General features: G+C 38.0%; 1 long non-coding RNA gene across 1 annotated transcript in view; it reads left to right on the top strand.

Moving 5' to 3' along the window:
* Nucleotides 1-14949, top strand: part of LOC114146052 (uncharacterized) — an 84785-nt gene that overhangs the window by 35126 nt on the left and 34710 nt on the right. The window lies entirely within an intron of this gene.

Raw genomic sequence — 14949 nt, 5'->3', positions numbered from 1 at the left:
TCCTCGCGACTAGCTACTCTATTGTCTAATTGGCTTTCAGAAAGCACAAAGGCCAGCTGTCAAATGTGAATGTCACATTTCATAAACTACCCATGAAGCCCAGTCTGCCTTAAATGTAAACCCAGAAATATGGGGCAAAGTGTTGTTTCTCAATTCATCTCTCTCCACTGACATGAATCTATTGATTTACCCGTCAGCTGCTTCACAGCCGCTCCAACAACTAGGACAGTAATTTACTGGAGATTGAAGTGGATAGCTAAAAATTCTGACATGCATATGTACTTTTATGTTGTCCAATTAAACTTTCCAAAAAAGAAATCTCCCTGAATGGTCACAGAGATTTCTAATGATGGGGCATAGAGGTAATTTGAGCTGCAATCAGCATCCACAAAGAGCTGCAGTTGGGAACAAAATCAGTGCAAATCAGACCAAGTTAGACGTCCACATGCTTCCGCCCTGAATGCAAATTGCCACATATGAAGACATGGGAGGAAACTGGAAGCTAAATTAGGCATTGCTGGGAGGTAGACTTTGTTCAGGCCGGCTGTTCTTAGTGAAGGGGTTTATATCCGTGCTGAGTATACACTCGCTAACAAACACACAGAGGGAAAAACATGGACCCAGAACAATGGAGCCACTCATCCCCATGAACTGAAAGTCTTTGGATGTCTGCTGTTACGGATTAATAGCCGTGAAACTTCATTGATTGTCTGTTGTTAAGCCTAACAATCAAACTGACGAGATATTGGTGTTTGCTGTTTGAAATTTTCCAGTACATTAATTCTATTGGGTTTACTTTGAATAAAGGCATTATCATTTTTGAACAGTGTCAGTAAAGCCCCAAACCGGTTGAAGAAAAACTATAACTTGCTTTTACATTTCCTCAAAAAGAAAAACATTGGGCTCTAGGTTTATGTGTTCCTCAACTGCAGAAAGTATTGAAGGAGTCACAAAAATCTTCATTTTTCATTTTCCTTCGCCAGATTATCTTGATGTTATGATTGTCAGTTGCATTCCTTGGCTGTTTTTATTTTTCATTTGCTCATTTGTTGCTCATTTCTCCTTATGTCCATTTAACCTTATGTTTCCAGAAAATCTAGCAGCATGACATTTGATGGTTGATGTACAACTTACACATTATAATATTTATAGTCTTCAGAAAACTAAGTTCACAAGTTAATTTCAAGCTTATAAGACTGTCTGTCAGATGAGAAACCATCGTTTCCAGGTGCAGGGCTGTGAAAACACTCACCTTTCCCTCATGCTCAAGGCAGAGACTGTATTTAAGCAAGATCATCAAGGCTTCGGGTTAGAATCCCTGGTGAGGTATTCTCTTCAAGTCCTGCCAAAGGGGAGACCCAGAGAAAGGCCCAGGACAAGCTGGAGGGACGATGTTTCTCGGTTGGCCTGGTATGCCTTGGGGTTTCCCTGAAGAAACTGTCCCAGTTGGCTGGAGAGAGGGAAGTCTGGGCTTCTCTGCTTAGGCTGCGGCCTTCTGGATCCAACCATGGATTAAGCGGAAGAAATATGAATGGTTACACTTATTTAGTCATCTTCTCCTTTTTCATCACTCCTGTTGTCTATTTTAGTTGTCAATTCAGAAACGCAGCATGAAGCAATATATATAAATATATTGTAGTTTGCTCTGCAATGGTGGTGAATATAGGGATGCTTTTCTGAGAGAAGCTGGTGGTCAGACTGGGAGGATGGATGGAGTTAATACATGGAAATCTCGAAAGAAAGAAACCAAGATCTAATTTAAAAATATTTACAAGGCAATTTGCAATATTTGCGCTTATTTACAATGTAAAATGTGACTTTTTGTTACTCGCCTTATAGATCAATCATGGACTATAACTTGACATCAACCGATGTTGAGGTAGCGGTGTAGTAGAAGTAAGAAATATTGCCACCTTCCAGTGAGAGTTAGCATCACTGAAACCTAATGGGTTTGACTATTTTTGCAGAAAATTTGCATCCTTTGCATTAGCATGAAAAAATGCAAAGCTCTGTTGATTTTGCGTGAATATATATATATATAATTGTGGAATCGTGAAAAACTGGACGGACTAATTAATGTAATTTTAAAAAGCTATGGTGGGCCAAATTTAGCCCCAGGACCTTGAATTTGACATATGTGGGTTAGATCACATATTAATGTTTATGATGGCCTAGTCCATCAAACTTATTTTAACTTACTCTAGATTCAGCCAATATTAGGTTGAGCCTCTGTGCAAAGAATGGGCATTATTCTTTGAAGTGTGCAAGACCTAGTATAGAGAAATGGAATAAAACACTTGCTCCTGTGATTTCGTCACAAAGGGTGGTTCTGAAAAGCTTTGCTTCATGGGGTTTGAGTGTAAATGCACGTCATACTTTTCAGATTTGCATTTGTTGAATGCTTCACAAATAGACACTGGGAAAACGTTCTGGGGTTATGGCTGAAGGTTCCAGGTACCGTATTGGATTAAATCAGTCAGTGTAAGAAACAAGAGGAAGAGAGAATTAACAGCTTTAACTGTAGCAGAAATTGACCTGATGTCTCCATTTCTCAGTAATATTGGTAAACGAGATGTAAGGAAGTGTGGGTTTAATCTCAGATTAAAGTTCTTAGATGGTATTCCAAGCACATTCATTCATACTCTGCTCACTTTGAGTCACAGAACAGTTTCATTCAACACTTTTTGCATTGACAGTGTAAATTACTAAGCATGCTCCTCTCACAGTCGCAGCTACACTTAAAGATGGGGAGGGGTAAATCTGGATCGCTGCCAAAGCCACCCCTCCGATCCCGATTCATATCCACCTCCTCAAGCCCTTTTTTTCCTCGGGGGGGGGAAAAGAAAGAGGAAGGGCTTGAAAAGGCGAGAAAAGACCTTTTTCATCTTCTCTCTTTTTAACAGTTAGCGAGAAAGCGTGAGAACAGTCACTGCGGGGTTTCAGGAACAAACTTGTATCTGCCTGCAGGATGAAAAACCTTGCAATGGAATGAAAGAATGAGAGGCGTTTTCTCCAGGACCCAGCTCAGTGTGAGAGAGAGCAAAAGGGATATAGTGAGAGTCCACTACTTCCCACTTAATTAGATTAGGAGAATATTGATGTAGAAATGAAAACTAGTGAGCCCCATACTATAACACTATCTGTAGAAGAAGCCGTTTCAGCATTTCTTGACCATATTGACGGTGATAATGAAAAAAAAGAACTAATATCATATAAGAGCATATTTTATAAGATGTATCACACACCATGAAAACATAATAAGGCAATAAACTGTGACTATATGTGCAAATGCTTGTGTAGGTTGTACTCTTACTCTTTTTCATATACACAGAATATGTTACAAATAAGCTATTTGTTAATTCTCATGATCTCATACTACATTTTTAAAAATGTTCAATAAAATGTTTTTAAATGTCATCTAAACACATGACCTCGTTCACACTTGATGCTCAATTCTAATTCCAATTTAGAATTGGAATCTGATTAGTTTTTTATTTGATCAATCTTACTATAAGACTTCTGTGTGAACGGTTTACAAACCCAAGTGGCCAGTATGCATAGAGGAAGAATGTAGACGTCACATAGCAGCGCACTGCTTATAAAACTAATAATGGACACTGGCATCTATGGATCGATTTTAAAGTTCACACAGCAAGGGGAGTCAATTGTCATGAGACCATAAGACTAGGTAAGCTAAGAAAAAGTAACCAAAACTAATAGCAATGGCCTTTTGTGGAGAACCGACTGCAACTTGTGTTTGGATGTCGGACCAGGAGTGGTGGGATTGTGATGTGATGCACTTCAGTGACTTCTTTCTTAATTTCATAATTATAACTTTCACCCATTTTATACATCCAGAGGGAGAGTGTTTGGCTCCTTTTGATGCAGAATTATGATGCATGTCTCAAGTTAATGATGTAAAAGTCAGATGAAATGCAAAACGACCGTTCAGGCTGTAGACGCTTTGAAAAAATCTGACTTAATACCACATAATAGAGGTGGCACAAATCAGGTTTGGGGGGTGTAATGATCGGAATTGAGACATTCAGACTGCCATGAAAAAGTTGGATATGGGTCACATTTGCCTGTGGTGTGAAAGTAGCCTATACGAGCATTATGTCATGGATAAACTACCCCTGCTGCTACCAGGCTCCTCCAAGCAAAATCAAGGACCACCACAGTCTCACCACAGAAGTTTGGAGGGCGCTCAAAGCTGTGAAAAACCTGTCGATCTCCAATACAAACAGTCGTCACTGTGTATTGGAGTGCAGCACAGAAGACCTTTCCAAGTCCCTGCAAAGACGATAAACACTCTGGATACTTTTGCATTTTTATACTAGTGTGAAGAAGGACTTAGAATATGTTTTTGCTACTTTTCGCTTACAATTGATTTTCTCTCCTTCAGATTCTTAATTTTAAAGGTTTCTTTTTTAGCATTTTTTTTTTTACAACCAAAGCAGATATGTTCCAAGTAAAAACCAACCCAATTTTCCTTTCTTTTTTGAACATCAACTATGTTTGGAGAAATAAGCATAAAATCATTATTGTGTTATGACAAGGCTTAAATACATAAAAATATTTGAATTTGTTTCCTTCTCCAAATGAAAACATTCTGATGGACCACTGATCAGTGAAAATACAAGCGAAGCCTGTGCTATTGGCAAACCTGCTGCCTCAGCAGTCTGGGTGTGTTACTGATGTTTGGGTGTCACTTCATGCAGGGCATCAAGCCAAAATTCAAGCCAAGACTTCTGTTTTGTGCCCTCATGGCAGAAGCTTTAGGACTCTCCATTAATCTAAGCTTAAGCTGCCTGACTTCAAAAACAGATGCTTGAGGAGGATAAGGTAACTCTGTGGGAGAGAAGTCACCTAAGCCTCACTCAGATAAGGAGAAAAGGTGGTGGTGTTGCTGAGTACTTTATCTCCTGGATGAGACTTTATGGGGGAAATGTTTGCTGATTTAATCGTTATAATCTCATTTTTGATGTATGAGTATGCTAAGGATAAATTAAAACATCAACTCTTTTACATAGAGGAGATGGAGGTCATTCTCAGGTGTCAGACTGATACACCAACGTACTTCAGGGTGCTACCAAAACACAAAACAAAGACATACGTTTTCAGTGATCTGGGAAAATGGGCTTTCTGTCCTCAGGGTCAGCGACTGGGAAGAAGGGATAGTGCCTTTAAAACCTACTAAGACATGCCAGCCCAAATAAACTGACAAGTCAGGTAAAGAGAGTGATAATCAGAGAAGCAGACCTCTAGAGGCCCATAGTAACTATAGAGGTCTACACTCCACAAATCAGGTCTGTATGGGAGAGTGACAAGACAACTGAAGAAAACCAAGTCTTTCCATCTATTGTTTTCTACAAGTAGTGTAGAGAGGAACGAAAAATCAGAAGGTACTATGGTCAGATGATACCAAAAAGATACTATTTGGTCTACAATGAGATAGGTGTGCTGAAAAACTAATATTACCCTGAATACACCATTCCTAAAATGGGACATGGTAGCGGCAGTATCATTCTATCGGGATACTTGTAAGCAGGAAAAGGGACATTGGGACAAAGTTCATTAACCGACCTAAATAAGGAGCGATCCTTGGAGAAAACTTTCCAGAGGCTGACTTATTGGATAATTTCCTAAAGGGACAATCAACTTTTATATATAGACAGAGCTACAGGATAAGAGCTTAGTGAAGTGGATATCTGCCTATTTGCAGATTTTTTTTTGCAGATATCTAAAATATTATAAAGGAAATCATAAAGCTAAAATATCAATACCCAATACTTAAGATGCTGTTGGCTGCTGTTTTCAGCAGCCAATCCAGAAGCAAAATTCATTTTCTTCATCACTGATTGACTGTATCCCCAAGAGCAAAAAAATTATAAATATGATCCCTCGTCTTTTTTCTGTAGTAGTGCTAAAACATTCCATGTATGGTTCACTTGGTGGTTTTTCTGTTTCAAAACAAAATCATAAAATAAATGAGGTGTTATTTTGTTTTACCATTTTTCAAATTTAAATTTAAAAATGTAACATCAGACAAATTAAAATTTCACAATGTTTGAATTTTGCTTCAGCTATCTAAATCTTAAGTCCTTGTTCTAATATGAAGCAATGCTGGAAATGACAGTCGCCCAAGAAGATTTGTTCACAGTAAGATCATCTAAATAAGAAAACGGTGTGCAACGGCGGCAATTTCTAAAGTGCTAAGTAAAAATTCAATGCGCTTGCAGTTCAGCCCATGATTTCCTGTTCTGCCACAAAGTCCCAAATGGTGTACGAATAAAATAAAAAGCTTGCCTTTGCTTTAAACATTAAAATAAAAAAGTAGCATTTTTTTAGTATTGCAACTATTTTTCTAATATAGTTTCAAAACAAAAAAACTCTGGTAAAAACACCCAATTATTCATTTATCCTTTTATTTGAAACAAAAACACCAAATGATGAACCATGCAGATTCACAACTCTTTCTACTGTGTCTATTATTTCATCATGAGGCAAAGTTGGCATCTGAACTTTTAACATAGCACCACATAGCTCTGTGGTAGAGCAGATGCAGTGTATACAGAGGTTATAGTCATTAACAGTTATTCTGGTTTGATTCCAAGCTCTGGACCATTTACTGCATGACCTGGTATACGCATAATACACAGACTTGCATCTGTAAATGCAGAAAAAAGCTAGTTTTACAAATTGACTTTTGGGGCTGAATACAAATTCAAACATTTTCAGATTTTTATGTGTATAAAAAGAAGCACAATTTCCTTTCCACTCCACAATTATGTGCTCTTTGTTGTTTTTCTACAATAAAATACACTGAGGTTTGTAGTTGTGACATGTCAATACATGCAAATGTTTAAAAGCTACTATAATAAGGCATTGCATGTTTAATGCTTGAGTGACTAACCTACCCAGTTAGTGTTTAGGGTCACAGTCAATACACACACATCTCTTTCCAGTAGAAGATTACTCCACATTGCCAGTAGACCAGCGCCAGTAAGGAAGTCTGTGCAGATCATGTGATAATTTGTGGGTCATATGACTGATGTAAAGAATGCCTAATCAATAGATGTCGTCATGCTCTCACTTTAAGTACATCATTTATTATTCAGGGACTTTATGCATATTGTATTGAGTATCCAATGATGTCTGTTTTAGATATGTCCTCTTCACTGTGGACAGAAAAACGTCCATTACTGTGTGATTGTGTAGTTATCTCCTATTATTATATGAAATGTGCAACAAGGTTTGCTCTTTAGTCAAGCTTAGCATTTGCATTATTAGTTCTTGTCCCCATAATAATCAGCATCTTGGGAAGCTGATTAATGGCCTGCGACATTTGGTCAATAGATCCAACAGTGAAATGCCAATTTGCAACATTGTTCTTTTTGGGTCATATACCAGTATGTTATTCCCATCTTTCCAGAACTGCTCTATCTCTTCTTAACATTTCATAAAAACTCCACTGAAAATAACGACGGTCATAGCAACAGCATTACAGCCAACTCTTTGCCACTCTGTTTTTTACTTGCCTGTTTTCCTCTCATAAAAACACTTATGTGTAGTCTCATTAAATTTTATGATTATGCTGACACAACTCACCAGAAAAAAATTATAACAGACAAAAAATCCAATTACTACAGCCTAAGTCTGGAGTTTGTTTGCTTTAGTTTATGGTCTGGCTGAACTGATGGCAGAGGAGTGAGACCAAAAACAGAAATTCCTTTGTATTCTTAAACACCCTCTTGTTTTTATTTTTATTTTTCCTTTACCATTCTGTTTATATTATATCTTTAAAGGTTTCAAAGGAAAAAAATAAAAGTTATTTAACTTATGAAGTTGGTCTAAAAGCTTGCATACATTTTTAATAGCTAGATATTACTACTTCTCTAAGCTTTCATGTTGTTTAAGTAAAATTCTGACTTTTGTTCACTTTTGATGAGCCTATGTGAACTGTAGCCTCAGTTACCTGGTGTTACCTGACAGGAGTGGCATCCGGTGTTCTCTTCTGCTGTAGCCTATCTGCTTCAAGACGGTATTCCAAATACTTTGGGATTAAGGAGCAGCTATTTGGGCTATTGATGCCTTTCTATAAAGCATTAGTAGCCATTAGTAGCCTTAGAGAAAGGCAATAGAGTCTGCTCATTTTATTGTGACATCAGCAAGGTATTTTCATCCACACAACTGGCTCTCAATGGGCATTTTTTCTGTTTCGGACCAATTTCTGTAAACCCAGTGGCATAGAAAGTTTTTTCTAAATAGTGGGGAATGTGAGTTTAGCTATTTTGACTGGGACTATTTATAAAAATGCACTGTAAACTGGAAACTAAATGTAGAAATATTACCCAAAGGACATACATTAAGCACATTTGTTTGCTTAAATACATATTCAAAGGCTACAAAATTCAAGTTTAGTACGTTTTTTTGTTAAAACATGAGTACATGTCTGCCACTTTGTGCAATATTTTGATTTGTAATAATTGGTTCTTTTCCATATAAGAAATACTCAGATTGGATGGGAATTGTCTGTCTGTTGTTGGATGGTGGTGTGGTCCATTTATATAGAATTTAAGCTTAGTACACAGTGGATTGTTTGCTTACAATGTAATTTGCATGTAAAATATGCACGAAATTTGGTGCATTTTTGGCTGTGTTGTTATTCCATAAACAAGGAGGAGGAGCGTCAGAGTAGAGCATGTTTGGATAGATGTAAGCGCTCACATCAGTTTCACTGATCGCTCGGATTGGTGGTAAAAATATAAAGCTATGCCAATGCAATTTTTGAGCAAAACTGTGGGAAAATCTCAAGGTAAATTGTGTAGGTGTTAAAACATTTAACCCAGAGGATGGATTCGCTTCCTTCCTGCCGATTTTCTGCAGGACAATGCACATGATGAATGAGTGAACCACTCATCATCGCTTCAAACTTCATCGCTTGAATTTGTAATTCAAGTGATGAAGATAAGGTTTACGTAGGATTTGTTACCCAAAAACAGTTTTTGTTATTAAAATTAAACCATTATTGAACATTACATGAACAAACTTATAAGCTCAATTAAAATGTAATGGCTATTGCCTCTAAAATTTTCATTTAGAACTAACAGGATATTAAAATGTTCTTTTTTTTTAACAGCACAAGGAACTCTTTTCCCAGCTCTATCTAAAGATAAAGCTCTTTCAACGTGAGTGGTCTTAAGTACAGCTGCCTAATCTTGTCTCTTGTCAGGAAAAAGTTGAAACTGAGCCTCAGCAATATGGAGTCTTTTCACAGAGAGTTTGGCTTCCATATCATGGCGGATTAAATTGTCTTCAATATCCTTTAAAATAGACACTTGTAATCTCAGCTCTCGCATTTTCCTGAGTGTGCCTATGGCTCCAAGCAAGCCATTTGCACCCCTAAAACTGGTCTAGAGGGTGATCTTGTCACAGGTTATGCAAGGGGGTTACATGATGTGCAGGGGGAGGAAAGTCACCGTGGTATTCAGCACTTTCCCTAATACTCCAGCCGTCACGGAGGCATACATTCCTCACACAAATGTACATGGAGGCTCCAAGTAGAATGTGTGGCCTCTAACCCTCATACTTCCACGCCGTAATTAAAGACAGACGGTGTATTATATGACAATGTGCAGTTGCTCTGATGGAGATGGAGTATGTCACAGGGGCAAGAGGACCTCTGGGACCAATCTGAAGTCAAAATAGACCTTTGCGATTAAGTGGTGGGGGGGGGGAGCTTCTAAAATGTCCCATCACTTGTGCAAGAAGTGTCACAGCTTGACATAATTTTTCTATTAAGGCTGCCAGCATTATTTTCCATAATGAGAAAATTCCTGTGAGCATGAGGGTTAAAAGCCGTCTCTCACCAGTCAGCCCTTCCCATAACATACTGAGCATTCCTATGGACTTGTATCAACTCTCGTATCAACTAGCTTTGAAGGTTTTGAATGACTTTCCCTGGTCAAGGATCAAGAATAACATGCCTGAAAGTTGTCAGCAACATACATTTTATGTAACTAAGTTGGAGGGGTCAGATGTTCTCTCTGTTTTTATTTTTTCAGAATACCAGCCTTATTTTCCTTTTAGTCCTAAAAATAAAACAAGGAAATATCAGTTAAATTAAACAACAACAAAAAAAAGAAGTGGGATGCATGACACTAATATTGGTATCAACCAATGTTCTTAATTTTTTTAAGATATCTGCTTTGATCCAATAAATAAAACTGGGCCAATTGTTTCTGGAGGAAGGGGAAAGGAAGTTGGTCATGTGGTATTTTCTTGATCATGTAACTGACAGCACGGGATTTTGGGGAGTTTAATTGAAGCAGAGAAGCAGTGGTGAAGTCAGTGTTGTGGTCGTTTTTTTCAAGGTGTAGAAAGGGTAGTAAAATATTTACAACAGAAAAAATACTGGTAAATATTATCGACCATAACAACAATATCTAGATTGGCCCAAGTTTTGTATGAGTTCATCCCTAAATTTAACATAACCTTTTCTTCTTTTCTTCGTAAGTCCAGTTGAAATCCTTGATTCGTTCATTACTAAACAAATCAACTGGCGATCCCTGCTGTTGGTGTCCTCTCTGTAATTTGTGCCAATGCTTACAGTTTTGTGCAACCGATTTTTAAACATTTGAATAGAACAACCCCAAACTGATTATGAAAAATGACTAAAGTTGAAGTGGAAATTAAGCATTGGCTTGACATAGTGTTCTTTTGAAGAGCAACACCCCATCAGAGGCAACAGTTGTCAAGTACACTGGTGAAACAGGGGACCTTTTGTCTCTCTGAAATCAAATTAGGCTAAACTTTTCTTGTTTTAGGTCAGGAATACCAGATTACTTTAACATTGATGGAATGGGACCGAACTGTACATTGAAAAGGCATCTTTAGTCATCCCAAATTGAACCAGCATATGGGAACAAAAACATCCAGAATGTTGCTTTCAGTGTCTGTTGTCACATTTATATGAATATTCTTCATTTCTTAGTGGCATATTCAGGAGCTTTTCTTCAAACAGAATCCTTACGAATCAAATCATAAGATGTAAAATAAATACAATCCTTTCCACCATTGTCACTGTTAAACTCTGTAAAGATCAAGAATAGCATAATTCAAATTATTTGTTTTCCGTCTTTTTGAAGCAAACCCAGACAGCCTTTTCTCTTAACTTCTATAATAAATAATCATCTTACCTTTATTCAGACGGTAGGGTTAGGTTTTAAGGTTTCTATCATCACATTTAGGCTTCAAACCGAATAATCTTTTTGCAAATCATATATTTGTTTTCAGTGTTTCCAGGATTTCTAATCCTGTGAATGTTAGCATAACAAACATCTGGTTTGTTATGCTAACAAATCGAATGTTTACTTGGTCATATACTTTAAAACACACCTACTACATTAATGAAAAATTCAGAGAAACAATTGGTTACTGTTAGTGCTGCAATTCATCCAATCAGTTACAATATTCTAAATAAAAAGACTAGATCACCCATTTTGTTTGGGTGAATTTTTGTTGCTAAGATTTCTCTTTCTTAGAGTTCTTTGCAAAGTTTTATAAATCCTTGCTTGAATTAATAATCCTCGCTTTATTTATTCTCTCGTTATTTGGCAGGACAGCATAATTGTCCGTTGCTATGCAAATGACTCTCAGCTATACTTATCTATGAAGCCAGATGGAACCAATCAGTTAGACTATAATCATGTCTTAAAGACATAGCGGGCAGGATGATTTTTAAGATTCTGCCTCTAAATAAAGATAAAATTACAGTTATGTTCTTTGAGCTCAAATGCCTCAGACTAATGCTGTAGCTGTTTGTTTACTCAGGATGCCATTACCTTGGCCTGTGCTATGACTGTGAGAAACCTTGGAGTTATTTTTTACCACTAAGTCTTTTAGTCTGCATAGAAAACAGCATTCTCCTAGACCTGCCTTCTTTCACCTTTGTAATATTGCCAAAATTAGGAACATCCTGTCTTGGAAGAATGCAGCAAAACACTTTTTTTTTTTCTTCTCCTCCTTATTATTGTGATGTGCTAAAGCTCCAGCTGATCCATAATGCTTCTGTGTGGGTTCTGAAGTAGAGAGAAAGATTATATTGCTCCTATTTTAGATTATTTTCAGTGGTATCCTTTTTAAATGTATCCACCTACAAGATATGACTAGAGATTTATGTATCTACAGTATATAATTGGCATTAAAATATGAGAACCACAGATCTACACAGTAATAGTTTATGGATTAGAGATATAAAGGTTTAAAGAAACACTAGCAGTATAAGCCAAAACCTTCCTATGTAAGGTCACTAAATATTGGCTTCATTATCACAAAGTGCATTATTATATATCTCAGTGATCCCTTGACTCCTGCTTGCCAGTTAGCAACATTAAAACTCACAGCAGGGCATTTTATCAGCTGTTGGGAAGACAAGGAGCCATTTTGAGGGCTTTGTCTCATAGGGAAAAACGACGTGTGGCTTCTGTTAGGGGACAAAACTGAACAGAATAGTATTGGCACAAGAGAGTGTGGTTAAGTTCTGAGTCAGGCTGCAGATTTGAAGGATTAGAGGTAGAACAATGAGAATCTTTCAGGGACTAAGATAAGCATATTGTGAAAAGAGATGGGCAGCACTGGTGCCAGAAACTTTTTTTTTCTTTGTTTTTTTTTTTTTTTTATCTGGACCAATGGATAAGAGACTAAGATATGGTCTTAGAAAATGAAGTGAAAAATTAATTAAACACAGAACGTGTAGAATCCCTCTGAAGAAGAAAACATCTAATTTAGGCTAACAATCTGATCCAACATCAAAGTCACTGCTTCAGTCATTACAGTGGAAGGCAATATTTTTTTTTCTTTATGTGCATTAGCAGTAAGTAACTCGAACAACAATGTCCAGGCTCTGGTAAATGAGCAGCAGCCTGTCGATCCTTCAATGCACGGCGCGCAGCAGGCAGTGAAACACATCATCTGCGAGCCGCTACCTGGGAAAGAATATTTATTACCAGCGAGCTCTTCCTGGCACCGACTGCATTTCAGCGTCTTGGAAATTAAGTGCGCTCAAGCCTACAGACTTGTTTTGACGCAATTTGTCATGCCAGCTTCATTTGCACCATTTAAAGTGGCAATTAGAACCTGGTTGCAAAGCTGCAAAAGCTAAGCTCTGGGGTAAGACGCTCAGATACAGTTCTTGACCTCCTTGCCGGCCGGAAACTCTGCCAGCGGCCTGCCAGCGGCCTCATTCATGATCAAGAGCTTTGTGGCATTCTTTTTTTTTGCAACCTGAAGGGCGCTCAACACGTTGGTCCTTTAGGGCTAATCCAGGGATGCATTTCTGCTTCATTACCATTTCAAAAATGCAGAATTACCTGTCAGGGCTCCATTGGGAGCCAGTGTTGCCAGCGCTCCCAAAGCCACAGTAACAAAGGGTGCTGCCTCTTAACACATAGATTGTCATTAAACGAAACTGGAGCTATTTGTAGGTTCATTAATTACACCCTTTCACACACCACTTCCCTTTTGCTGGAACAAAGGGAAGGTGAACGAGGACTTCCATTTTTGCTGTACATCAATGTCAGATTACAGCCGTCCTGGCTTCAGCTCACCTCCCTTGTGCTCTCCCTTTTGCCCTCGAGGTATGCGATTAATTATAATAAAAGGAATGGGGGAAATAGTGACATTCACATCACTGTGTATTCTCTCACCCTAAACTTTGTGCAAAAGCCATGGCCTTGAAATCAAAGGAAACAGCACTGACTTGTTATGATTGTCACACGTCTTATCCTGAGTTGGTGATTTCACATCTGGTTTGGCAAGGGGAGGTCTGATGTGCCACTCAACGTCCATTTCTTCCAGACAGCTCAGCGTTCTGCTGCAATTAGCTCAGAGGGCAATGCCGGCCTTGACTCATCATCCCGGTGCTGTTTAGCTCTAATGACTGACTGGAAAATATGCAGTTGTTTGTCTTTGAATGTGATACTTTTACCGTACATTAGGCCATCCAGACAATAAAAGTAAAGCTGAAGCAAAATGGAAGAGGATGCCATTTCCTTCTTTTCATAAACATGAGCTAATGAGCCGCTGAGATCTGCAAATATTACTGTCTCAGCGTTGTTTGTGCTGAAAAAGTGAGAAATGGTTAATTGGCTTCTCAGTTAACACTGTTTGCAGTGTGCAATTATTTCCCAAGATGTCCATATATGAGCACGACTTTTTAGACCAGTCTGCCATCTTTACTTAGGTTAAGAGAAGCATGTAATTGCCTTGACTGATCTGTCGTATTCAGAATCCTGATTAAAGTAATAAATCATAATATCCCCCTGTGTTAAAATCACCAATCAGCTTACAAATCACAAAGCCAACAGAGCTAATGAAAATACATTGGACTGCATCCCACTGTTGAATGAGACCAATTTTGATCTGTATCTTTCAGTGGACAGCTGCTAAATGTACATCTGTATTGGCACGGCCACTTTAATGGAAAGTGCCTCAGACATGGTTCCCGTACAAGCAATCAAAATAGGCCTCTGTTCTGTCTGAAGCTTTTTCTATGTAAGAACAAAAAGCAGGTCTTCAGAGGTCTCTGATTTAAGTGTGTTATGGAGGAGGTGTGGTGTTGGTGCAATACACTTGGGTTTGTCTAGCTGATAAGAACAGTGGTTTAATCTTTGATTTATGGTTTCATTAATTGGCGTGCCTTCTATATTTCCAATGCTGTTAAACTTTTGAGATTTACCTTTATCAGTAAAGGAACAGATGTTTATTTCATCACCTGACATTCAAATCAGTTTGAGGAATTAAACCTAGACTTACAGGCTCTTCACCAATTTTCAGTCACAAAACCTAAATGTTTATAGGACGACTGAGAGTTTCTTTTTTTCTCTTGATGTTTGTTTCTGATGTTTTCCAGTTTGGGGGTTAAAGAGGTTCCAATGGAGTGCCAAC

The sequence above is a fragment of the Xiphophorus couchianus genome, chromosome 6, assembly GCF_001444195.1.
Source record: "Xiphophorus couchianus chromosome 6, X_couchianus-1.0, whole genome shotgun sequence".
In the NCBI taxonomy this organism is placed as follows: Eukaryota; Metazoa; Chordata; class Actinopteri; order Cyprinodontiformes; family Poeciliidae; genus Xiphophorus; species Xiphophorus couchianus.
This window is presented reverse-complemented; position numbering and strand designations above follow the sequence as displayed.